Raw genomic sequence first — 14,831 nt, forward strand, 5'->3', positions numbered from 1 at the left:
GCTTCTTTTCTTCTTTAGGTCACCTTTGTCCTTATTGGTCTCCCATATTGAGACCAGCCTTCTGTTTCTTGTTTTTCCCTGGCTACATGCTCCGGTTAGAGCCTGTTTTTCTTGTTGGCATCCTACACTTAACTACACTTCATTACTGGAAGAGATCTTAGGGGTCATCCAGTCCCACTTCCACAGAAATTCAAAGGAATCCAGTGATTCTCCTTGAGTCAGTGAGTCAGTAACAAAGCCTGCACCAGACCAAGCCAGACCCTCAGCGCAATACAGCACGGCCTCTCCTGGTGTCCATGACTGGGTTCACATGCTTTTACGGACAGCCTCCTAGGGTTGTGTATTTTCCCCTTTTGTCTCTTTCTCCAAGATGCCTTCATGAATAAGGAAAGGGAACCATCCAAAAAACCAGCTCCCTCAAGTTACATTTGGCCTATGTGTAGGATGACAGAATCAGGTAGAGGTCAGCGGCATGGGTAGTGAAAGAATTTACCCAAGGCAGGACAGAGGACACAGAAGTTCATTGAAAACACTGCAAGGGAGCAGCGGGCAGAACAGCAAAGGAGAGACTGTCAGCCGTGAGGTGGGGGCGGAGGGGGGTGTAGTTAAGGGGAAGTGAGGGGGGATGGGATGGGAACGGATGGGATTTAGTTTGGGTACCTGTGCCCCTTTATAAGCAGCCCACTGGTCAGCTGGGGCTGATGGGTATTCTGAGGTGAGTCACTTAATGAGCCTGTTTGCATTCCGCTAGGGGGCTGTGGGCTCTATGGGCGTGATTATAGCCAACGTGCCAGGGACAGCTGCTGGCCTGGTGAGCTCCTTAGACGCCTCGCCCCATGCTGTGAACTGCCCTCAAAAGCAGTAGTTCTCTTGGGGAGGGCAGAGGAAACCCCCCCCCAATTGCAATAGTGTTTCTAATAGGAGTATGACATAGCCCTCAGGCATATTAAGAATGTTCAGTAAAATAACTTTCTTATAATTAAATCTAAATAGCACTACATATAATTTCTCTAAAGATTCTATTTATTTATTTATTTGGCAGAGAGAGAGGGAGAGCAGGAGCAGGGGGCAGGGGCAGGGGGAGAAGAAGAAGCAGACTCCCCGCTGGGCAGGGAGCTTGATGCGGGGCTCTATCCTGGGACCTTGGGATCATGACCTGAATAGCTGAAGGCAAATGCTTAACCGACTGAGCCACCGAGACACCCCATGTATAATTTTTTTTTACTGCAACCCTTTATATTTATATTTCATATACTCTTCAAACATACACAGAAGGAGAGAGTACAAGAAGGAATAGCTCCAACTATTAGCAATATTTTCCCAGTCTTATTTCATTCCCCCCACTCACCCCCTGGGTTTTTTGTTTTGTTTTGTTGGTTTTTTGTTTTGGGAGAGGGAGGTTATGGCAAAAGCATGTTACAACAACTTTCAGGTACTCATTTCACCCACGATACTTCAGCCTGCGCCTCTGAGGTGTTGAACACGAGTGCCCCGCATTGTCACACCTGGTGTAATAAGCGATAATCCTGTGGGGTACCTACCTAATCCTTGTTCACCACTCTCCACGGTCTCAGCGTCTTTCTACCATAAGTTTCTTGGATTCAGTTCAAATTTCAGGTGACATTTGGTTGTAACCTCCCTTAAGTCTCTTTAATTTTGTAAAAGTTCCCTTTCCCCTCCACCTTTATTTTTATGCCATTGATTTGTTCGAGAAAAAACGACATGGTTTTTAAAGGATTTGTCAAGGAGAAAATTAAAACTGGGGGATCCCTGGGTGGCTCAGTGGTTTAGCACCTGTCTTCGGCCCAGGGCGTTGATCCTGGAGACCCGGGATTAAATCCCACATCAGGCTCCCTGAATGGAGCCTGCTTCTCCCTCTGCCTGAGTCTCTGCCTCTCTCTCTGTCTCTGTGTGTCACGAATAAATAAATAAATCTAAAAAAAAAAAGAAAATTAAAACTAAAATAAAAATCAAATTTTTGAAACTTCTAAAGTCTAGCTGCTTCAAGAAATATCCATCCATATTCTATGTACACAGAATGCCAGTGACTACGTTCAGAATATTCTAAAAGAATTTGCTTTCTAAAATGAACCTCCTCAGTATTTTTTAGTCTGTTACACAGAGGATGCTGCACCCCACCTCTACCCCAGTCACTTTTCTAGAAAGACTGAGACTACCTGAACGTCTGGGAAGCCAAGCACGGCCTATATTCAGTATTCCCTCCTAGCAGTGCAGACGGAGCTGCCTTCCAGGATTAGATGATAACCCAGGACGTGGCTGTCTGTGGGTCTGTAACCTAAATACGCTGAGGTGGCCCCGCGTCACCGGAGGCTGGCAGCAGTCACAGGGCCGCACTCCGGGCCTGGCACCTGCCAATGTGGGGTCGGCCGTGCCCTGGCTAGCTCCGGGCAGTAGCCGCCTTGCTCCCTGGGAGGTTCCCTCACTCAGGAGACCCCTTCCCGCGGCGCTTCTTTTCATCACGCAGCATCGTAAACCTGCCAGCGTCTCAGGTCTTTGTTACCTGTGTTCTTCCCTTAAATCCAGATGAGTGCCCCACACCTAAGCGTTTCCATATGTGGTTGGTGAGTTGGTGGGCTCCCGCTTTCACCTGCGCAGATTTAATCGCTTGAAATCTGGGGCTTGAAAGCAGCTTCGAGCTCATTCCCAGCGCTCGCTCTTATAGGGAAAGCAATGGAGCCAAACTGGAACCAGCCTCCAGGATTCCTGCCTCAGTGCTCTCACCTACACGCTTGACTTTGCATGCTTCAAATCGTAGGAGCATACTTCTCATTTCTTTGGAGATTTTCTCAGTTACGTATATGGAAAACAGGATCCCCTTCTCTGTAACACACTCAGCCATATCGTCTTCTGGTGGACGTTGACGGAGCACCTGCCTGGGCCAGACACCAGGACAAGGACCCAAGATACCGCCTCGGGGAGCCCAGAGCCTGGCCTCAGGGCAGACCCGTAAACTAGCAGCTGCAGCAGAAGAGGATGTTCTCCCAAGGAGGTCAAGAAAGGAGGCGATGGACTAAATCGTAAAGGACCCAGGAAGACAAGTGGAGGGAAGGATGCGACAGAAGGGGCCGTAATGTGCACACTGTGTGAGAGAGCAGACGTTCTGGGTGCCTCTGGCCCCCCTGGAGGTCACCTGCCAACAGATTCCTGTATTTCTCTGCCTGAGGATACTCTCTGGACTAGTAGCTGTTGGCTACAAATGCAGGAGAGTTAACAGCTCCGGGAGTGACCCTCCAGCAACACATGGGTGGATTCTGTCCCCGCTCCCCCGCCTCGGTGAGCCCCGAGGGGTGTTCTGCACGGTGGGTCAGGGCGCGCCAGTGCCAACCTAGGCACTAACCCATCCTTGATCGGCTTTCTCCCTCCCCCCTTCTGTCCTTGGCTTCCTCACAAATAAAGTACTTGCGCCCAGAGCCTTATTTCAGGGTCTGGTCTGGAAGCAGCCCAGACCAAGAGACATGGATGCACAGGGTACTCTGGACTGTACGAGGGACATCTCATTCAGTCTGATGTAGCCATGCGGCGGGGCGACTACGGGGAGTGGCAGGAGGCGCAGCAGTACACCAACCCCATGATGGTAGCTCCTAGGACTTGAGGTACTACGCTGGAGCTGCAGAAAGCCACTGAAGTTGTTGAAGATTTATGATTACAGATCAGATTTATGGTACAGAGGACTGTAATGACATGACCCCAGAGGCAGAAGGAATCGTAGAGAGACGCTTGGAGCCACGTGGGGAATGTTGAGGGCCCGTGGGGGCAGCGGAAATAGGAGCAAACACGTGAAGAGGAGAAAGAATAAGTGTAAGAGAGGCAGCATAGAGCTTGGTGACGTGGGAGGTAAAAGGGAGGGAGGAACCTTAAATGGCTCCCAGGTTTCTGACTTGAAATCTGTGAGTGATAGATGATATCCCCTCCAAATTAGGGATGAGCAGTTTTCCATAGAGGAAATATGCCTAAGGGCTATCCAAGGAGACCAAAGTCTTTGTATATATATGTATTGTCTTTATAGACATATACAACTGGATTTTAAATAAATCAGTGATTAACTCTTGGTGGTTTTTAAGAATTCTTTTTTTTTTTTTTTTTGAGATTTTTTTTAATTTATTTGACACAGAGAGAGAGCACAAGCAGGGGAAATGGCAGGCAGAGGGAGAGGGAGAGAAGCAGGCTCCATCCCAGGACTCTGGGACCACGACCCAAGCGGCAGGCAGACACTTAACTGTAGCAACACCCAGGCGCACCAAGAATTCTTCTGTTTTTTAAGATTTTATTTATTTATTTGAGAGAGAGAGAATGAGTAGTCGGGGCAGGGGGCTGGTGGCATAGGGATAGAGAGAGGGAGAAGAGGACTCCTCACTGGGCAGGGAGCCCGATGCGGGGTGGGATCCCAGGGCCCCGGGCCACCACCGAGCCACCCAGGTGCCCCGGCTTTTAAGAATTCTCAATCCATTTTCCCACTATGATTTCCTTCTCCAACTTTAGTTATTCAACAAATTTCTCTTAGTAGGCCTTGCTACAAAAGCAGATTATTCTAGGAAAAAAGTCCAGGTGGTTTCCTGGCTTGGATTCTTAGCAGGATCGGTGTGGTTGCTTCTGTGAATGAGGTAAAGGAAGGATCCCTCATCGCCGCTCTTCCTCGTCCTTCGTCCCAGCATTTCCTGAACACCACCAAGCCACAGGGACACAGGACAGTTCCCCCGTGAGACGAGTTCGCCTCTAATATTTACGAGACCGTTTCATGCTACTTCCCAGCTCTCCACGGAAATGCTATTTCTCTGCCATCGACTACGACGACCCATGGACGCACTTTGCACACAGCTCTGAGGTCACAGCTGTGTCTGGCAGGGAGGGAGGTGGCTGTCGTCAGGGGGAGCAACCACGTGACGCCCGCTCGGCCATCAGGCCCGGCAGCCAGAGCCAGGGAGGTGCGGAAGGCTCATGGTCACGGCTCTCATGTGAGCAGCCGGAATAAGGAGCCAGAGGAGCCGGAGGCGCCGCAGACATGGCTCCTGGGGAGCTGAAAAATCCTGGGGTCACTAAGCCGGATTCCCCAGGCTGCTGGGTAAACACCACTCGGCTGCTGGTGGCCCGGCCTTTGTGGCGGGGATTACAGCGGGGCTGCCTTGCTCCTCTCCTATTGTGCCCTTAATCTTCTAATTTTCACCCAGGTATTCTGAAAGACACTTTGGGTGGCAGAGGCCATATTATTAGTCTTTGCTTCAAGGTGGGGGAGAAAAGACTGATGATTTTTTTGTACCAGGCTTGGTTTTGAACTTGCTTTCAAGTAAAAATTGACATTGCAATCTTCTGGCGAAAGGATTGTGTTTCCATTAGGATCACTCCTAATGTGGGTGTGAGTCCAAGAACTTTTCACAAGTTGCAGTTCTTAATCATTTAAAAAATTCAAGCACCTGCAACAGGACTTTCAGAAATGCTCATTTCTTTGGCTTTACTGCTACCCCTTTTCCATTCTCGGTCCTTTAAGCCGTAAAGAGGAAAGGACAGTTTTCAAACCTCAGGGCAGCCTCTAAGCAACCCTAATTGGCTGAGACTCACGGAGGCCCCCTTAAGTGCGGGCTCCTTAGCTGAACTAATAGGATCAGAACAGTAATGAGTGATTATAAATTGCAGCCAACACAGGCCTTTCACTTAGCAATCATTTCCTGATTCCATAACTGTACAAGGCACTATAGGGAGAGGGCCAGGAAGCAGGGGGGCCACACTGAACGAGTTTACAGTCCTTATGGCGGCACAGAATATAAAACCTAGCTAATTCTGATTGGTTGGAGAAGACTGTTCTGAATTCTAGAATATATTTACACAAAAAGGAGTTTGTTGTTATATGTATCTGTGGCCCTTATGTTCATACCCGTAAACTACACTGACAAAACGGGTTCTAGCCAAAGTCCCTGGAAACTGTGTCATAAAAAGATAAGAATGATTTATAATTTAGCTCATTAACTATGTAGATATAAATGAGTGCTTCTCAAGTGTTTAAGGGTGCTTGAAAACCATTTGTTCAAGCAAAGGTAAACTTTGACTCTGCCTGCCTGAATTATTCACTCATGCATTAAACAAATATTTATGTAGCACTTGCTCTGTGCCAGGCCCTGTGCTAAGCTTGAGAGAAAGCAGAAATGACTCAGACATCATTTGTGTCCTCAAGGACCTCAGCAGCTAGTAGAGGAAGTAAGACACCTATACCGACACGCGGTCGAAGCGAGAGTGGTGCAGAGGACACAGGACAGCATGCAAAGCACTTAGACGCTGCCTGGCACATACTACCTGCTTCATAAACACCGGTACTGTTGCTACGTCATCACTGATGGAGTTAAAAGGAAGGAGAGACCACTCTTGGCTGCACTGGCTGTTTCCTGGAACAACTAAAACTTACTGTGGGCCTTGAACAATAGGAAGGGTTGGAACGTTTACAGTTGAGAGGCAGATGCAGAAAACAGCTAAAGCTGAGACATCGTGGCAGAGAACTAGGAGGAACGAACAGAGCACGTGAGCTGGGTTGTGAGATGTGTACAGTGTGACTTTAGTGCATCCCAGGTTGCTAGGAGGTTTGACTGAGACAACAGATGTAAAAATACTGCGTGAACTCCATACGGTGACTTGCTGAGGTGTGGCAGCAGCGGTGTCATCAGAAGCCTCCATCAGGGAAGTGACATGCTGAGAAGCATATTTTGGAACATTACCTGATGGAGAACATGTTAGACAGGAGGTAGAAGGTGGGAGGGACCACGAACACTCACCTGGGCAAGAGGTGAAAGGAACAGGAAGGAATTTTTTTAAGTCCTCTTTATATATGATCTTCAGACTCCAGACGCAGTCATCTCCGTCTCATCCCTCTTCCCTGCTCCCCAGACCCAACCTGTTGTCACGTCTTGTTGACTGGAAGGAACCCTAACGTTACCTTAATCCAGTCTTCTGTCCATGTGTGAATCTCTTCTGTAGCCCCACCTGGTCTGTATTTGAATCTCTCTTCTGACAGGGACCTCATTACTTACTAAGGGAACCTATTGTGTCATTGATAAGCTTTAATGCTTAGAACAGTCTCTCATGACCTGTTTTCCTCCTGTGACCTATTAAACCAGTTCCGGTTGCTCCTGGGCAGCATACAGACTATTCTTCTGCCCTTCTCCCCGAACTTCTGTGTTCTCACCCTTCCACATATTCTCCTTTGCTTTTCTTCTCTTCATACCAGTGGCTGTATAGCAAGTCACTCCAGAACCTAGCGGCATAAAACAACCATCTTTTGGGGTGCCTGGGTGGCCCAGTGGTAGAGCATGCGACTCTTGACCTCAGGGTTGTGAGTTCAACCCCTGCATTGGAGGTAGAGATTACATTAAAAAAATAAAATCTTTAAAAAAAAAAAGCCATCTATTAATCTCACAGACCCTCTGTGTCAGGAATTTTGTCCAGATACATAGAGAATGGCTTATCTTTGTTCCCCAATATCCAGGCCTCAGATAGAAGAAGGTTTGAAGTTGGAAGGCTAGAAGTGGAAATCAATCGTCTGAATGCTTATTCACACATGTCTGTGGTTCGTGTGGCTCTTAGCTAAGGACCTTTCCATCTGGTCACTCTGCAGATGCTAATTTGGGCTTCCTCACAGCTTGGTGGCAGGTTCCAAGAAGGAGCATCTTGGCAAAGACCCAGGGAGAAACCGTATCACCTTTTATGAGCTGGCCTCAGAAGTTATGCAGCATGACTTCCCCTGCATTCTGTTCATCAAGACAGTCACAAGCCCGCCCCCCCCCCATGCTTCAAAGGAGGAGAAAGAGACCCCTCCTCTTCACGGGGAACCTGAGGCCCCAGAAGAGCATATAGGACTAGAAATATTGCCGTGGTTGTGTTTGAAAAATAGAATCTGCCGCGTTCCAGCCTACCCTGAAGATAAATGTGTTTCCAATATCCTGTTCTCATCTGTCTTCTTTTCTCTGTGCGGTCTCATATTTGGAATTGTCACCCTGTCTCTTGACATCACTTCTGTTAACTTGTAAACCAGTTGTAGTCATTAGCCACTGCCCTTCGACAAAAGACTTTCTGAGATTGGGAGTCAGGGAATGAAGTAAATATAAGAAGATTAAGCAAGTTAAGCGTAAAGGAAGGACCATTTGTTGAGCACCTGTTATGTGTCCCGGGCTGAGTGCTCCTTGTGAGGTTCCTTCCACCAACCCTGCCCACACCTGCCAAGGGAGCAGGGCAGCCTCCAGAGTGATACGGAAGAGTGACTGCCACACACTTCAGCTCTAGAGAGTGAGAAGAATACAAGAGCAGGAACTTCTGGGCTGTTTCTGTATCGATTGCTAGTTTAGAGGTTTCGAAAGATCCATCCCTGCTTGTAATAAAGCCTTAGTTGACTCATAGGGACAGAACGATGACCATGTCATCACTACAGTTCAACTTGTATATCCACTGCATGCTCAGCACTGTGCCAGAGAAAGGGAGAGAGAGAAGAAGCTGGGGTTTTACTCTGTGTGTGACGGGAAGCCACTCGAGGATATTAAGCCAGAGGGTGGCAAGATCTGATTACTTAAAAAGTAAAAATATTAGGTTTCCTCTGTGAGGAATAGATTGGAGGTGCAAGGCTGGAAGCAGCAAAGATGAGTCAGGAGGGCACTGCTGTCCTCACGCAGCCACGACCGTTTTGCCTCCCAGTTACTCACCCAGCAGAAGCAATTGCCTTCGCTTGGCCACACAGCAGGGCCTCGGGCAGGGCTCCTGCAGCCTATCTGCCAAATTCTGAAGATAGGGGAAGCCAAAACGTGCGCAAGCCTAGCCAAAATCAGCACAAGGCCCTCCTGCTTACGGTGACTATGAGGAAGCTGGAGTTAGGAGATCGGAAACGTCCCGCCGGAGAGGCCTGTTGGGACAGCAGCCCTAGCCCGCGGGTCCGAGCTGCAGAAGTGGAGCCTGTCGCCAGCCACCCAGAGCCGCATCCTCCCCTCCTGGCTCCTCCCTGCCCTTCCTTCCCTCCACCTGTGGTTGAGGCCGTCACCTCTGCAGCTGCCACTTTCTTGGGCCTCCATTCAGACCTCTGCCAGAGCCCGGTTTCTTCTTAGTGCCTCACCCTCTCCCTCCTGTTCCCATTGGCGTCCCGGCCTTTCTCTTTCTCCAGCCTCTTCCAGGTTGTTGATTCTAAACAGCAAGAATGTCCATCTCTTATCATCATCTATTACTTCTCCTCCTAGAAAGGCTGCTTCTCAGAAGTCCCCCTTTGAGTTCAGCTGAAACTCATCATCAGGCACTTTGGGAATCCTCCCCAGTATTAGCCAGCCTCACCCTACCTGATAATCTTACTCTTTAACTGTCCCTATTTTTTTTCTCTTCTCTAACCAAATGTCCAGATATCCTAAATGCTCACACACACATCTTTCCCACCTTCAGTTTTCTCTTCCTCTCACATCTGCACCAAGCCATCCACATTCCCTTCAGTGGGGCTCATAATTAGATCTGCATTAAACAACCTATAGGGCGTGTGTGTGTGTGTGTGCACGTGCAGGAGGGTGTAATTTTCAAAGTAGATTCGCAGCTATTATAACATCATAGGACTGAACAGAATCTTAGACATCATTGTGTTCCATGCCCAGCTGAGGTTTGAGTACCCTCTGCCACTTGGATGGGGTGTGATCCCTCACTTTTTCCAGAATAGGGAAGAATATAATTCCTCCCCAACATCTCATTGAACTTTGGAATGTCCTAATTGTTAGAAAGATTTTCATGAGTTTATCTAATACCTGCTTTCAGATAATGTCTCTTCTCTGGGGTCATAAGTAACAACATAACACTTCTTCAGTTTGAAAATGACTTATAGCCTCTAGGTCTGAGGTGAATTTCCAAATCCTTCAAATATTCCTCAGATGACACTGTTCCCAAATACTTATACCACTTAAGTCACTTTCCTAGAGAACTTTCTGGTACAAAAGTGTCCTGAATGTAGTATGGTACCATTGCTGGACCCAGTACTTCCAGGGTAGTGGAGCAGGACTAAACTTTTCTGGCTATGTACATTGTGCTCCTATTAATCCAGCCAAAATTGAGTTGTATTCATTGATAGATAAACAATTCTCTACTGGTTTGAACTGTTAGGCAGGTAATTTGCTAAGCCTTCTTCCCCAGCTTATCACTGCGAGCTGTATCCCAGCCCCCATCACATAGCTTCTTCTTGTTATAAACATATACGATTAGTTTTTTATAAAAATCTAAAAATAGGATATAACATTCATTTCTATAAATTCCATCCTTTTTTCAGTTCTCACTTATTTTTTAAACTTTTTAAATAATTACTTCCTTTCTCTTGAAACTATCTTCACTTTGCTTCTAAGACACCAAATCTTCCTTCTACCCCATGGGTTCCTCTGTTTTAGTTTCCTTTGCTGTTTTCTTATCTCCCCAACTTTTAAATGTTTACATATCCCAAGATTCAATCCTCAAACCACTATCTGTGTTCACTTACTGGATGAGCTCCTGGCTTTAAATACCGTGTACATACGTGTTGATGACTCCCATATATCTCAAGCCCAACCACTCTTCTGACCTTAGACTTGTTTATTTAATCAGTCATTCACAAATCTTCATTGTGTGGCTATGTGTCAGACCACTGTTCTAAGCCCTAGAGACATAGCTGACAAAAATAGCTAACCTTGGTAAGCTCATTTTATCCAATTTCCAATTCATTATCTCCACTTAGAGGTCTAATAGGCATCTTGAATTCAGCAAGCTTAAAGCTGAACTCCTGGTTTTCCTCCCAAGACATGCTCTATCCACTGCTTTCCCCGTTTCTTTTTTTTTTTTTTTTTTTTTTTTTTTTGAGATTTTATTTATTCATGAGAGACAGAGAGAGAGAGAGAGAGGCAGAGACACAGGCGGAGGGGAGGGGAAGCAGGCTCCATGCAGGGAGCCCGACTTGGGACTCGATCCCGGGTCTCCAGGATCACGCCCTGGGCCGAATGTGGCACTAAACCACTGAGCCACCCAGGCTGCCCTGCTTTCCCCATTTCTGTAAATGGCAGCCACATTCTTCCTGTTACTCAGGTCAGAATCCACCCAGCCATTTTTTTTACTCTTCTTTCTCTCACACCTACATCCAATCTATTAGGAAACCCTGTTGGCTTTCCTGCACTTCTCACCACATTCATAGCTACCAGCCTAATTCATCCACCATGATCTCTGGCTTGAATAATTCAAACAGCCTCCTAATTGGCCTCCCTGCTTCTGCCTTGGCTCTTCTAAAAGCTTTTCAACCAATTAGCTATAGTGATTATCTTTAAGCCAAAGTCAGATACATCACTCCTCTGCCCAGAACCTTACAATGGCTTTCATTCTCATTCAGTGAGATCCATAATGTCCTTACAGTGCTCTGTAAGACCCTATCTGATCTTCCTTGCCTCTCTGACCTCATCTCCTATTGTTCTTCCACTCACTCAATCTGCTAGAGCCACAGTGGCCTTGCTGTTTCTTGAATATGTCCTGCATGTTCCTGACTCCAGGACTTGAGACTCGCTGCTTTTCTATCTAAAACACCCTGGTCTCAGATATCCTCATGGCTTCCTTCCTCACTTTCTGTAGAACTCTGCTTACTTAACACCTTAGAAAGAGCTTCCCCAACCACTCTGTATAAAATAGTATTATACATTGACCTACTTCTTCATCCCTGGCCATGTCCCCTGCTCTCTGTAGCACTTTGCACACCTGACATACTACATATTACATATATTGTGTATTTGTTCCTTATGTCTTCCTACACTAAAATGTAAGCTTTACCAGGTAAAGGGCATAGATTTTACTGCTGAATCCTAGTGCTTTGAGTAGTGCTTGTCACAGAATAGGTCTTCAACAAATATTTATTGAATAAATGAATGAATCGTGAGTAACTAGTCCTATTGTGGTGGGCAGAAAAAATGCCTCTCCTGAACACTACCCAACAAAAATAAAATACACATTCTTCTCAAGTACACTTGGGATATGTTCCAGGATAGACTGTTAGGCTGAAGATGAAGTCTCAGGAGATTTAAAAAGACAAAGTATCTTCTCCAACCATAATAGGACAAAGGTAGAAATTAATAACAGAAGTAAAATTGAAAAATCCACAAATTTGTGGAAATTAAACAACACATTCTTAAACAACAAATGGATTGAAGAAAAACTCACAAGGAAAACTAGAAAATACTTAAAGATGAATGAAAATGAAAACACAGCATATTAAAACTTACAAGACACAGTAAAATCACTGCTAAGGAGGAAGTATACAACTGTAAATATTTACATTGAAAAATAAGAAATAAATCAACAACCTAACTATACAACTTAAGCATCTAGAGAAAAAAGAACAAACTAAATTCAAAACTAGCAGAAGGAAGAAAATAAAGATTATAGCAGGGATCAACGAAATAGAGAATAAAATAACACTAGAGAAAAATCAATGAAACCAAAGTTTGAGTTCTTTGAAAAGAGCCACAGCATTGACAAACTTTAAACCAGATGAAGTGAAAAAGAGAAAAGACTCAAATTACTAAACTCAGAAATGAAAATGGGGCACTCGCTCTAACAGCACATACACTAAAACTGGAACAATACAGAGAAGATTAGCTGGCCCCTGCACAAGGATCACACTCAGATTCTTGAAGTCTTCTATGTTTTCTGTAGTTATAATATAAGATCGTATACTTGAATTGTACTGAGAGCATAAACTTTAAGCATTCTACCACCAAAAAAAAAAAAAAAAAGATAACCATGTAAAGTAATGGATGTCTTACCTTTACTGTGAGAATCATTTCAGTGAATCCATTTTTTAAAAAAATTTTTTTAATTTATGATAGTCACAGAGAGAGAGAGAGAGAGAGAGAGAGGCAGAAACATAGGCAGAGGGAGAATCAGGCTCCATGCACCGGGAGCCCGACATGGGACTCGATCCCGGGTCCCCAGGATCACGCCCTGGGCCGAAAGCAGGCGCCAAACCACTGTGCCACCCAGGGATCCCCTCAGTGAATCCATTTATCAAATCATCATGTTGTATACTTTGAATAAGTTATAATTTTGTCAGTTATACCTCAATAAAGGTGAGGGAAGAAAAGATATGAAAGTGGGGGGCACCTGGGTGGCTCAGCGGTTTGGTGCCTGCCTTCAGCCCGGGGCATGGTCCTAGGGTCCCGGGATCGAGTCCCACAGAAGGCTCCCAGCATGGAGCCTGCTCCTCCCTCTGCCTGTGTCTCTGCCTCTCTCTCTCTCTGTCTCTCATGAATAAATAAATAAATAAAATGTTTTTTTTTTTTTAATTTTTATTTACTTATGATAGTCACAGAGAGAGAGAGAGGCAGAGACACAGGCAGAGGGAGAAGCAGGCTCCATGCACCAGGAGCCCGATGTGGGATTCGATCCCAGGTCTCCAGGATCGCACCCTGGGCCAAAGGCAGGCGCCAAACCGCTGCGCCACCCAGGGATCCCATAAAATGTTTTTTTAAAAGAGAAGTTATGAAAGTGGAAATATTACTATGGATTCCACAGAAATAAAAAAGGATTATAAAGAGAGTGCTATTAACAATATATGCCAACAAATTGGATAGCCTAGATGAAATGGGTAAGTTTCTAGAAACAAAATACCTACCAAGACTAAATCAGAAAAAAAAACAGAAAATCTGTATAGACCTATATAATTAGTAAGGAGATTGAATCAGTAATAAAAAATGTTCAAGGAAAGCCCTGGAGCTGATGGCTTCAGTAGTGAATTCTACCAAATATTTAAAGAACTAACACCAATCTTTCTCAAGTTTTTCCCAAAAAATTGAAGGAAAGAGAACACTTTGTAACTCATTCTTTGAGGCCAGCATTACCCTGAAACCAAAGCCAGACAAAGATACTACAAAGAGAGAAAATCACAGACTGATATCCCTTATGAACATTGATATAAAAATGCTCAACAAAACTACCAAACCAAATGTAGCAGCCTAGTGATAGGATTATACATCATGACAAGTGGGATTTATTCCTGGAATCCAAAAAGTGTTCAACGCATGAACATCAGTCATTGTAATTAGACCACACTAACAGAATGATGGAAACAAAAATGCATGATCATCTCAGTTGATACAGAAAAAAGCATTTGACAAAATTCAAACACTCTTTTGTTATAAAAACACTTGGGGCACCTGGATGGCTCTTTCGGTTAAGTGTCTGACTCTTGCTTTTGGCTCAGGTTATGATCTCAGGGTTGTAAGATCGAGTCCCACACTGGGCTCCATGATCAGTGTGCAGTCTGCTTGAGAGATTCTCTCCTTCTCCTTTGCCACCACTCCTGCTCATGCACACACACACTGCCCCCCAAATAAATAAAATATTTAAAATAATTTTTAATGGCACTCAAAAAGCTGGTAATAAAAAGACAGTACCTCCACATAATAAAAATCATATATAAAAAACCCACAGGAGGGGATCCCTGGGTGGCACAGCGGTTTGGCGCCTGCCTTTGGCCCAGGGCGCGATCCTGGAGACCCGGGATCGAATCCCACATCGGGCTCCCGGTTCATGGAGCCTGCTTCTCCCTCTGCCTGTGTCTCTGCCTCTCTCTCTCTCTCTCTCTCTCTCTCTCTCTCTCTCTCTCTGACTATCATAAATAAATAAAAATTTAAAAAAAAACCCACAGGAAACATCATAGTGATGGTGAAAGACTAGAAGCTTTCCTCTAAGATCAGGAACAAGGCAAGGATGCCCACTTCTATTCAACATAGTACTGGAATTTCTAGCCAAAGCAATTAGGCAACAAAAGGAAATAAAAGGCATCCAAATCAGAAGTGAAGTAGTAAAGAATT

General features: G+C 45.4%; 1 protein-coding gene and 1 non-coding gene across 31 annotated transcripts in view; both read left to right on the forward strand.

The window, feature by feature from the left end:
- SCAPER (S-phase cyclin A associated protein in the ER) overlaps positions 1 to 14,831 on the forward strand; it is a 420,028-nt gene that overhangs the window by 363,974 nt on the left and 41,223 nt on the right. The window lies entirely within an intron of this gene.
- Positions 12,562 to 12,667, forward strand: LOC112918413 (U6 spliceosomal RNA). The gene has a single exon (XR_003234683.1). It is a non-coding gene; the product is annotated as a U6 spliceosomal RNA (small nuclear RNA).

Source organism: Vulpes vulpes, chromosome 15 (assembly GCF_048418805.1).
Source record: "Vulpes vulpes isolate BD-2025 chromosome 15, VulVul3, whole genome shotgun sequence".
Lineage (NCBI taxonomy): Eukaryota > Metazoa > Chordata > Mammalia > Carnivora > Canidae > Vulpes > Vulpes vulpes.